Raw genomic sequence first — 11,021 nt, 5'->3', positions numbered from 1 at the left:
ATGTTGTATATTCTGTTTACCAGACATTCAAGAACTGACCAAATAAGTTTAATGCTGGAAATCAGGATGATTCTTACCTCTGATGGGCCAGGCATTTACTGGAAGGGAACAGAAGGGGACTTTGTGGGTTAACTAATCTGCAACTTGATCTGAGTAAGTGGTGGTACCACGAGAACACAAGTTAAAAACTTATTAGGTGGACCAGGGATATAACTTAGCAGGCAAGCATTTGTCTAGCATGTGCAAGGCCCTGCGTTCGTTTCCAGCATCAAAAAAAGAAAAAAAATTAGGCACAGGTGTAAGATTTTCGTATTTTATTGGGTATAAATTATAACGTTTTGTAAAATGAAAAATGAAGACATAAATCAATCTAATCGCCATGGAAATTAATATGAATGTTCCTCAAACAATTAATAAAAGGCCTATCATCTGATCCAGATATATCATTCTTATGTAACCATACCTAAAAGGATCTAATATACACCAGAATGGCCACACACACACTTACTGTGGTACTACTCACAATAGCCAAGCTATATAATCAGCCTAGGAACCCATCAGTGAATGAAGAAGCTGCTGTACATCCAGGATTAAATATTACTCAGCCATAACAAGAAGGGAATCATCTGGGCAGTGGTGGCACACACCATTACTCCCAGCACCGAGGAAGCAGGTGGATCTCTGAGTTTGAGGCCAGCCTGGTCTATAGAGTGAGTTCCAGGACAGCCAGAGAAACACAGAGAGAGTTTGTCTCAAAAAAACAACAAAACGGGGTCTAGAGAGATTGCTCAGTGGTTAAGAGCATTGACTGCTCTTCCAGGGGTCCTGAGTTCAAATCCCAGCAACCACATGGTGGCTCACAACCATCAGTAATGGGGATCTGATGCTCTCTTCTGGTGTGTCTGAAGACAGCTACAGTGTACTCACGTACATTAAATAAATAAATAAATAAATAAATAAATAAATAAAATGTAAATATTAAAAAAGAGAAACTATTTGGAATAAGACTTCCATTTTAAAGAAAGAAAAACAACAAAACAAAACAAACAAACAAACAAAAAACCAAAAGAATGAAATCAACTAGATATAGAAGTACACTTTTAATCCCAATACTTGAGAAGCAGAGGCATCCAGATCTCTGTGAGTTTTAGACCAGAATTTTCCAGGCCAGCCAGGAATATATAAATATTCTATCTCAAAAAATAAAAATAGGGGATGGAGATGGGACACGGGTGTTAAAAGCACAAGACCTAAGTTCAACTGCTCTAGGGGATTTGCAACCCTCTTCTAGATTCTGCAGGCACCACCCCTCACTCACTCCCCATCCCTCCCACACATACAGGTACATACACCCTCTCCCTAGACACATGCACATTAAAGTTAAACTAAATTAAGAAATAAAAATAGTACCACTCCTGGGCATATACCCAGAGGATTCCCCTGCATGTAATAAGGATACATGCTCTACTATGTTCATAGTAGCCCTATTTATAATAGCCAGAAGCTGGAAAGAACTCAGATGTCCCTCAGTGGAGGAATGGATACAAAAAATGTGGTATATATACACAATGGTGTACTATTCAGCCATTTGAAACAATGAATTCGTGAAATTCTTAGACAAATGGATGGAACTGGAGAATATCATCCTAAGTGAGGTAACCCAGTCTCAAAAGAATACTCATGGTATGCACTCACTGATAAGTGGATATTAGCCTAGAAGCTTGGAATACCCAAGACATAATCCAGGTATCAAATGATGTCCAAGAAGAATGGAGGAGTAGCCCTTGGTTCTGGAAAGGCTCAGTGCAGCACTGTAGAATACCAGAACAGGGAAGTGGGAAGGGGTGGATTGGGGAAGAGGGGGGAGGGAAGAGGGCTTATGGGACTTTGGGGAGAGGGGATCCAGGAAAGGGGAAATCATTTGAAATGTAAATAAAGAATATATTGAATAAAAAAAGATAAAAATAAAATGAAATCAAGTCATTTGATGGAAAATGATTGCAGCTGGAGATCATCATGTTAAGCAAAAGAAGCCAGACTCAGAAAAACCAATACTGCATGTTTTTTCTCACGTGGAATTTAGGTTTTAAAAAAGGACACAGAAGTAGAAGAGGAAAGGGCCAGGGAAAGAAAGGAGGGTGTACAGGATACAAGGTAGCATAACATAGAGTAAACAGGATCAAAGTACGGTAGACATGAAAATCTCATAATGAAACCCATTATGTCATATGGTTAATATGCACATGCTTTTAATCCCAGCACGCAGGGGGCAGAGGCGGACGAATCTCTGAGCTCCAGGCCAGTGAGACTGCCGTGGCTCTTTATCTTTTTAAGGTCTTGAGCTTCAAACCTAGAACGGCACGTAGAATCCACATAAATATTCACTATTGACATTGTGTTATTTACAGAGGGAACAGAAGCCAGCATGATGAGTCCCATCTAAAGAAAATGAACTGTTTTTATTTTATTTATCAACTGTACACTCTGTTGACAAGTACATACTGCTAAGAAAAGGCTGTGTAGGGAGAGGTCAGGGGGTCATATCGATGAGGTAGCCATGCTTGAACTGGGGAGTGAAGGGTGTCTGTGAGAGAATCTCCCTCAGGCAGTGGGATCAGCAGGTGGGGGGTGGGGGACAGAGAGAAGGAGAGATGACCCTGAAATACTCCCCATCCCTCCCACACATACAGGTACATACACCCTCTCCTGGCGCAATGTTTGTCTTTTAGCTTAAGAACAATGAACTTAGACTGGGTTTAGAGACTTTTATTACATTAAAAAGTTGGCTGTATGGCCCAGTTAAATAGTTCAGTTCCCAGCACCCACATGGTAACTGCAGTAACCATCTGTAACTACAGTTTCAAGGGATCCAACACCCTCTTCTGGACTCCACAGGCAGACACCAGGCATGCACATGATGCACAGACATATACACAGGCCAAAAATTTATATAGATAAAGTGTTTTTGAAACATTTAATGTTTGTGTATGCATGCACACACTTGGGGGTCAGAAGACCATAGTGTGGGGCTCTGGGGACAGAACTAAGGCTGTCAGCAAGTGCACTTACCCATTTTTTAACTTAAAAAAAATTTTTTTTTTGAGAACTGGAGAGATGGCTCAGTAGCCTACCACTCTTCCAGAGGACCCAGCGTTCCATTCCCAGCACCTACGGCAGCTCACAACTCACAACTCACTTGTAACAGGCACCAAGCATGCACATGTGTGGTTCACATACATGCATGCAGTCAAAACGCTCATATACATAAACGTAAATCTTTAAAATTACTTAATAGGCTTCATTATGAGATTTTGATACACGTATATCACATTTATATTCACTCCACATTTCCTTACTTCCCCTCCACACACCCTACACCCGTCCTTTCTCCTCTCCTCTCAAAGAGTACTCTGGCTTTCAAAACACACTTTCTCTGTCTCTGTCTCTCTCTCACACACACTCTAGATTTTGTCCAATTATTTTTAGTAAGAGAGTGATTTCTGACTGAAGAATATTGCTGACAAGAAAAATAAGAGAGGCGCATTGGAGGTGGTGGTGAGGGTAGCTCCTGTCTAAATGCACAGAGTGTGCTCAAGAAATATCTGTGGAATGAAAGAATTACAGCACTCTCACTTAGAGGAGACAGTACAGATAATCCACCTGCCCTAACCCCTTCCCTGGCCTTCCTTACAGTGGAAGAAGCTGAGATTCAGAGGGGCAAAGAAAATCATGAAGCTAAGTGGTGAGAACCGATTTAAGTGAATCCAGGCCCAGCCCAACTTTGGGAAGAGAGAAGAGTGGCTAGTGGGCCGCCCACACTTTCAACAACTGCATTTTGTGAGCACCTACTGAGTTTGCTCGGGTGGTGGTGGGATAGAGTAGGGAAATATTTATAAGAGAATAAAAAGGTTATCTTTATCGCCACTGTTCTTAGACTCTATGCTAATAATGGCAGTAATAGCCCGATGTGTCAAATGCTTTCCAAGCCTTTCCCCCATTTCTTCTGCGCCGGGAAATCCTGTTATCCCCATAGTTGGAATGAGCAAACTGAGGCATGGAACATTAACGTACCCAGCAGGCACATCCATCCGCTGGGACTGCGCTGAACGTCTAACCAGACCAAGTGATCGGACCCAGCACCGAAGCTCGCACACTCACTCACTCGCTTGCTCTCAGGCTCGCGCGCTCCACCTTGCGCGCCGGGGGACGCCCGATCACGTGGACAGGGCCCCGCCCCTCGGGCCCGCCCCGCCCCCGCCGCGCTCCCTCCCTCTCTCCTTCCCTCCCCCTCCCTCCCCGGCCCGGTCCGGCCCATCCCCCCCCTCCCCACCGGCTCCCTGAGGCCCTGCCGGGTCGGGCTGCGGGCGGCCGGGCGCCGACAGCCGGACAGACGGGCACACGCGAGGACGGGCGGACAGACGCGCCGAGGGTGCTGGGCACGCACGGCCCGGGCCGGCGCTGCGAGGCCCGCCCGGGAGGGCCGGGGCCGCGCTCAGGTGAGGCGACGGCGACGCTGGCCCTTAAGGGGTGGGCCTGCCGGGCGTCCCGGGCCCGGCCCGGTTGGCTTCGAGGGGAGGAGGCGCCGCCCGGGCCCGGCGCGCGAAGATGGCGCCGGGCGACCGTGCAGCTCGGCCCGAGTGCGGCCCGGGCCCGCAGCCGCCCCACCCGCCGCCGCGCTCGTGTCCCCGTCGCCATGTTGGGGAGCGGGCCCGGGGCCTGCGGGCGGGGCGCGGGCGGGAGCGCCGGGGTGTCGGTGGGGAGGGTGCGGGGCGCGGGGTCGGGGCGTTGCGGGAGTGCAGGGCGGCCGGGGGACTGAGCGGGGTGGCGCTCCGGCCCAGCAGCGGGCTACATCGGGGTGTGAGGTCGGGGCTAGGAGCGCAGAGAAAAGACCCCGGGAGCGAATGGGACCCGCGTTGGGGTTGGTGGGCTTACGGGGTGGTGGGCGGTGGAGTTAGGTTAGGCCGTGCGCAGTGCTCCAGACCCCAGAGTCATACCCAGGGATAGGGGAGGCGGCTTGGGGGCCAAGTCCTGGTTGTCAGGGCTTGAATAGTTCTTTGCGTGCACAGGAGGTGATTGCTTAGAAAATGGGGTTGCGAATGCGGGTATCAGAGTGAGGTACTGACGCGGGAATAAGTCTGGAAAGGTCCTGGCTCTGAATGGCCAGCCTTTATGACTCCCAAGGGTCTCAGGTCCTATGAGCCCCGAGGAGCCCAAGGAGCCTTAGTCCGGTTGGAGGCAGCAACAGGAAAAGGGAAGAACTTGATGAGGAAAGAAAGGGGTGGCGGGGGTTGGATGTAGGAGCGGGACAGACAGCAAAAGGTACAGAGTGGAACTGGTTAGGAAAAGAGAGAACCTACAGCAACTTAAGGAGATGTCTTTAAAAGGAGGGACCCGACTGTTAGGGGGCGGTGACCCAAAGTGTCTTTCCTGGAAGGGGACAGGCGCTGCTTAAAGAGCAGGGTCACCTGAAGAGGTCATCTGAAAGGTCTAGTTGAAACCAGTTAGAAAGATGAAGCATGAGTATGGAAATACTACAATGGCTTTGGATGTTGTGTCATGATTTCAGATCAAATAGTGATTTTAGCCTGAAACATAGAAAGGTCTTGGCCTTGCCAAGACAGGTCGTGTTCCTGAATGGGGCTCCTGGGTAAGGCCTACTGCTTCCTCAAAGGATTTTACTAAGCCAAAAGATACCATATATTAAAGAGTCGTTAAGTTTTGTTTGAACAAGTTTGTGTCAGTACACAGGCTGAGTGGGATACAAAAACTATAGATAATCAGTTATTGACTATTTCCTAGATCTCCATTGGAACAAAAAAAGCATCAACAAAGAACCTCTTTGTAGAGTTAAAAGATGCCCTTCCTCTTTTAGATGGCACAGCAAAGAACACAAAAAGCCTACAAGGAAAAAAAACAGAATGATGATGGAGACCTAGGTCTCCATCTCGGTGTCTTTAAGTTGTGTTATTATAGGGCATTTAGAATTTAAATGGACCAGGAGATTAAATCACTCAACGATACATAGTTGACTTTTAATGTCCCTGAGTTTTGCATCTACAGCTTCAATGAATCACGAATTAAAAATATTCATTTTAAACAATTACATCTGTGCTAAATATACCTTTTTTTCTTGTCATTCTGCCCTATACTAGACAGCCAGCTTAACAACTGTTTACATGACATTTCTGTTGTATTGGGTATTACAGGTATAGGGAATATACAAATACTGTACCACTTCATATAATGATTTTGATATCTTAGGAGGTCCTGGAATCCATTGTCAATGGATATAGCAAGGAATGACAGTACAGAGCCCTACATAATCAAAACAGTTTTAGAAGCGAGTGCAGTGGCTCACATCTATAATCTCAGTGCACAGGAGGCTGAGTCAGGAGACTGCTTTCAAGGCTGTGTCTTAGGAGGAAAACAAAAAGATTTTCAGGGGTTAGTGATGTAGTAATGGTACGGTATCTGCCTGGCATACAACATAAGGTCCTTGGTTTTATCCCAAGCACAAAAAGGACTTTTAGCCAAAAGAACTTGTAAGGATTTAAATGCCTTAGGTATATTTAATAGCAACTTTTCTGAGCCTTCCTAACACAGAGAAGTCTGGTCTTATGTGCGTCATGGCCCCTGTGGCAGCTAGTGAAACACATGGGCCTTTCTCAAAATCATATTTTTAATTGTATAAAATAAAGTACATTGGATTACAAAGAAAAGCAATTATAATTACTAAGTATAAAAATTATCTATGCTGATGTAGATGTGTCTGCACATATTCCTTTTTGTGAATGTGGTGGTAGGGATCAAGTTCAGGACCTTGCTTAGTTTGGGTCAGCACTGCTGCGCTGTATGATGCCCCTTGCACTAGACATGTGTGTAGTGTTTGAGTATGTGTGTATGCATGTGGAGACTAGAGGTTGGCTTTGGTGTCTTACTTGTTTGCTTCTATGCTTTATTGTTTTTGTTTTTACCTTGACATTTTCTTCTCTGTTCTCTAGTTATTTGTGTGTGTGGGGGCATGCGTGTGGAAATATGAGGACAGCTTGTGGGAATCACTTCTCTCTTCACCTGTGTGGGTCTGTCAGACCGAACTGGGGTCATCAGGCTTGACAGCTAGTGCCTTTACCCACTGAGCCGTGTTATAGCCCTAACCACTTTATTTTTTGAGACAGGGCCTCTCACTAACCCTCCAGCTTATTGATCCAGGTAAACTCACTAGCCAAGGAGCTTTAGGAACCTGCCAGTCTCTACCCTCCAGCAGGGGGTTACAGATGGACACCCTGCCTTTGTTAGTACTAGGGTTTCCAAACTCAGGTCTTTATGCCCTGTGGGACAAGCATTTTACCACCTGAGTCGTCTTCCAAGTCCTATATATAATCTGTTACCAGCACATTAAGAAGTAATTTCAAAGACAAAAGACATGTACCTTGAATAAAGTTGAGAACAGTATATATGCAGAGACAAGACAAGGAAGGCTGGTAAAGACTCATCTGAGGAATTTAGCCTGACTCCTCCACACTTGAGGATGGGGCAGTCAAGATTTTTGAAAGGGGGAGTATATAATGAGGTTTAATTTTTAGGAGATGAATGAATGCTCTCTCTCTCTCTCTCTCTTTCTCTCTCTCTCTCTCTCTCTGTGTGTGTGTGAGAAAGAGAGAGAGCGAGAGAGAGAGAGCACACATGTGTGCTCATACTTGTACAACTCAGAGTTCAATCTCTGTTGTCATTTCTTAGGTACTGCTCAGCTTGGCATCCATCTGTGTGTCTATCAGTTGGTCTAACCTATCTGCCTATCACTCTGTCCATATATTAGCAGGGTCTCCTGATGATCAGGAATTTGTCAAGCAGGGTAGGTTAGCTGGCCGGTAAGCGCAGACTACTGCTTGTCTCTGCCTCTTCAGCACAGAGATTACAACTGTGCACCAAAAGACCTGGTTTTTTGTGTTTGTTCGTTTGATTTATTTTGTTTTAATTGGTTCCTGGGATGGAACAAAGATTCTCATGCTTTACAAACTGAGCTACCTTCTAAGCACAAATAAATGTTCTTTTCAGATATGGAGGATAGACTGAAGAGAAAGGAAAGAAACAATAAGGGCCAAAATTAAAATTCAGAGCGTAGATACTGAGCAGAATTAGCTATTCCAGGTGTTGATAACTAGTACTGTATTTTAAACTCTAGTTTGGGTGATGACTGTCAAAAACATTTTTTTTCCAGTGAAATAAAGATGAATAGAAATTTGTCACAGATAATAAGTTTAGATGGTTTTTGTTTTATTTTTGTTATAGGGTTTTTTGTTTGTTTTGTTTTGGGTTTTGGGTTTTGGGTTTTGTATTTTACCATTCCAAAGCTGTTAAGTGTAGTCTAGTTTTTGGTTAGAAATTAGAGGTGTCAGCTGACATAAAAGGCAGTGGCAGGATGCAAAGAATAATCCTAGTTGTAGGACTCACAGCTTCCTATGTTATGGAACACCAAACTAGCTCATAGGTTAAATCTTGTGGACCAACCTGGTTTTTTTAAACAATGTTTCATTGAAGCACAACCACACTGATTTACAGTGTCTATGGCTGTAAGTGCTTCCAGTTAAAGAATTGAGCAGTTGTTACAGAGAATATATCAACTCACAAAGTTGAAAATACTTTTTTGCAAATGTTTGTTCAATCTTTATGTTGCTCCAATTTCTATACCATGGAGAATTGCCATCTTACCTCTGCTCTTCTGGCTGGTCCCCCTTCTACTCTGTACCTGCAGGAAGATACAGACCCCTGGCTACTTTTATTGCTCAGTGATAGCAAACTAACTGTTTTGGAATCTGCTGAGTGGGTTAACTGATGTAGTCTCAGGTTTATACAATGTATACCTGGCTGGGGGCTTGTTCTGTTAGATTATTTATTTCTATTGGATTATTTTTAAAAAATATTTCTTTATATATTCTAATTATTAACTCTTGTATATATGTATTACAGATATCATTTCCCAGTTTGTTACATATTTTAAAACTCTGAGAGTTGAGAATACATAATTTGATCAGTGCCTTGGACTTGATCCTCAGCATGGGGAAAAAAGTAAGGAGGGGTGATGGAGAGATGGCTCAGTAATTAAGAGCATTCAGTGTTTCTGTTAGTGACCCACGTTCAGTTTCCAGCACCTGCTTGGCAAGTGTCTAATATTGGGATCCAATGCCTTTTCTGGTCCATGGATACTGCATACATATGGTACACATGCATATATTTAGGCAAAACACTCCTACACATATAAGTATTTAAATAAATTAATTAAATCTATATAAGGTTGCTAAAGCTTTGAAATTTTAATGTCAATTTTATCAATCTTTTCCTCCCCCAAGATTTTAAGTTACTGTGTAAATGATCTTCTAGAATCTCATTTGTTTACCTTTAATGTTTAGATCTCTGGTCTACTTTGTGTGTGGGATGAGGTTAGGTGCAACTTTATTATTTTATTTATGTATAATCACTTATCGAAATACCAAATACTGAATAGCACCTGCTTTCAAATTGTAAACTTCTTGGTGGAATCTGGGTTCCTAATTTCAGCTTTCCTGTTTACTAATTGTCCTACGAGAGATTTATATAACTTTGTGCCTCAGCTTTATCTTTAAAATAAAGATAATAGTACTTAATAGAGTTGCTAAAAGGGTTAAATTAATTCATGTAACATGTAGAATAGTCCCTGGCACTTACAGAATGTTCAATAAATGTTACCTGCTATTTATAGCCACTGTTCATGTCTCACTCCCTAGCACCTGGCACAAAGTAGGGATTCACTGTAGTTCACAAAGTGTGGCATATATTTGGCTCTCAGGTTAAGTCAGAATGATCTAGACCTAGACTGAGATGGTTGGAAGGAATTGCTTGGTTTAGGGCTGTCTTAACTCCCAAATTCCTCACTTTTGCAAGTAATTTTGTAGCAGAGGATACAAACTGGCAACCTGTGGTTGACTTTGACCTATTCACATATTTTGTTTGGCTCATGCAATATTTTTAATGTCTTTAAATTTTTATACAAACCTCTGAATTTCTGACTTGTCTTGAAAAACCTGGAAGATCTGTCAACACTAAGCTCATATTCTTTGATAGAAAAATCCAGCAATATTTGTAGGCAGGTGTATTTTTTAGTTCTTCATGGTCTGCAGTATTTAGTTTTATGTTTCTATAGACATTTGATTTTCCAGTTCTTTCTTTTTTGGAATTTTGAATATTGTCTCCTACACTAAGATACAGCAGATGGGATAAGATCAGAATAACTGAAAGTAGTCATGGGTTTGTGGACAGGCCAAACACTAAAACATATTAAGAGAATGAGCTTGAACACAGTGAATAAAATGAGAATTTAGTGTATAAGGTGAGGTAAAATTCTGTTCAATTCTGTGGATATATAGGCATCTACTATTTTGGGGTACTGTGTTATATTACAAATTACCACACTGGTGATAGAGTACTTGATAGCCAGCTTTTAAAAATATTGCAAAATAGAGATCTTTGTCCTTGTGATAGGGAGTTGCTGTCTTAATAACTCCACATGAGAGAGAGGAGGGAGGAGTTCACTCTTTGAACATTTTACTACCTGCCATGCATGCTACAAACTGGCCAGAACTCTACACTGTAGAGTTTATAGGATACCAAGATGAATATGGCAGAATATATGTGATAAGTATCGGTAGTGTGTTCAGGAGTTGAAGTAGAATATCAAGAATGGAGAGGATCTTAATTCTTGAAGATGATACTACTTTACAGACTGATGCATCATGAGTATAGTGGTGTGTGCTTAGGAAATAGTAGAGTCTAGTTTGAGGCTTGTGACACGGCTTAGTAGATAAAGGCCACCCAAGTTTGGTGGCCAGAACTCTGCATTAAAGTAGGAGAGAACTGACTTAATAAAGTTTCCTTTGACAATGCACCCCAACAAATAAAAATAAGAGTCCAGTTTGCCTGGAAACCAGGTTGTTACACAGTGGTTTTGGAGATAAGGCTCAGCGAGAAGAACGAATGGCAGCAATAGT

General features: G+C 43.1%; 1 protein-coding gene across 6 annotated transcripts in view; it reads left to right on the top strand.

Annotated features, from left to right (window-relative positions):
- Positions 1-4,303: 4,303 nt before the first annotated feature.
- The window catches only part of Ncoa6 (nuclear receptor coactivator 6), an 80,684-nt gene continuing 73,966 nt past the window's right edge, over positions 4,304-11,021 (top strand). For all 6 annotated transcript variants that reach the window (XM_052184031.1, XM_052184030.1, XM_052184032.1 and 3 more), the window contains exon 1: positions 4,304-4,496. The gene's annotated coding sequence lies outside the window, so the exon portion shown is untranslated. The remainder of the gene's footprint in view (positions 4,497-11,021) is intronic.

The sequence above is a fragment of the Apodemus sylvaticus genome, chromosome 5 (genome assembly GCF_947179515.1).
Source record: "Apodemus sylvaticus chromosome 5, mApoSyl1.1, whole genome shotgun sequence".
In the NCBI taxonomy this organism is placed as follows: domain Eukaryota; kingdom Metazoa; phylum Chordata; class Mammalia; order Rodentia; family Muridae; genus Apodemus; species Apodemus sylvaticus.
The sequence above is the reverse complement of the archived record's forward strand: the minus strand, read 5'-3'. Positions and strand labels throughout refer to the sequence as shown.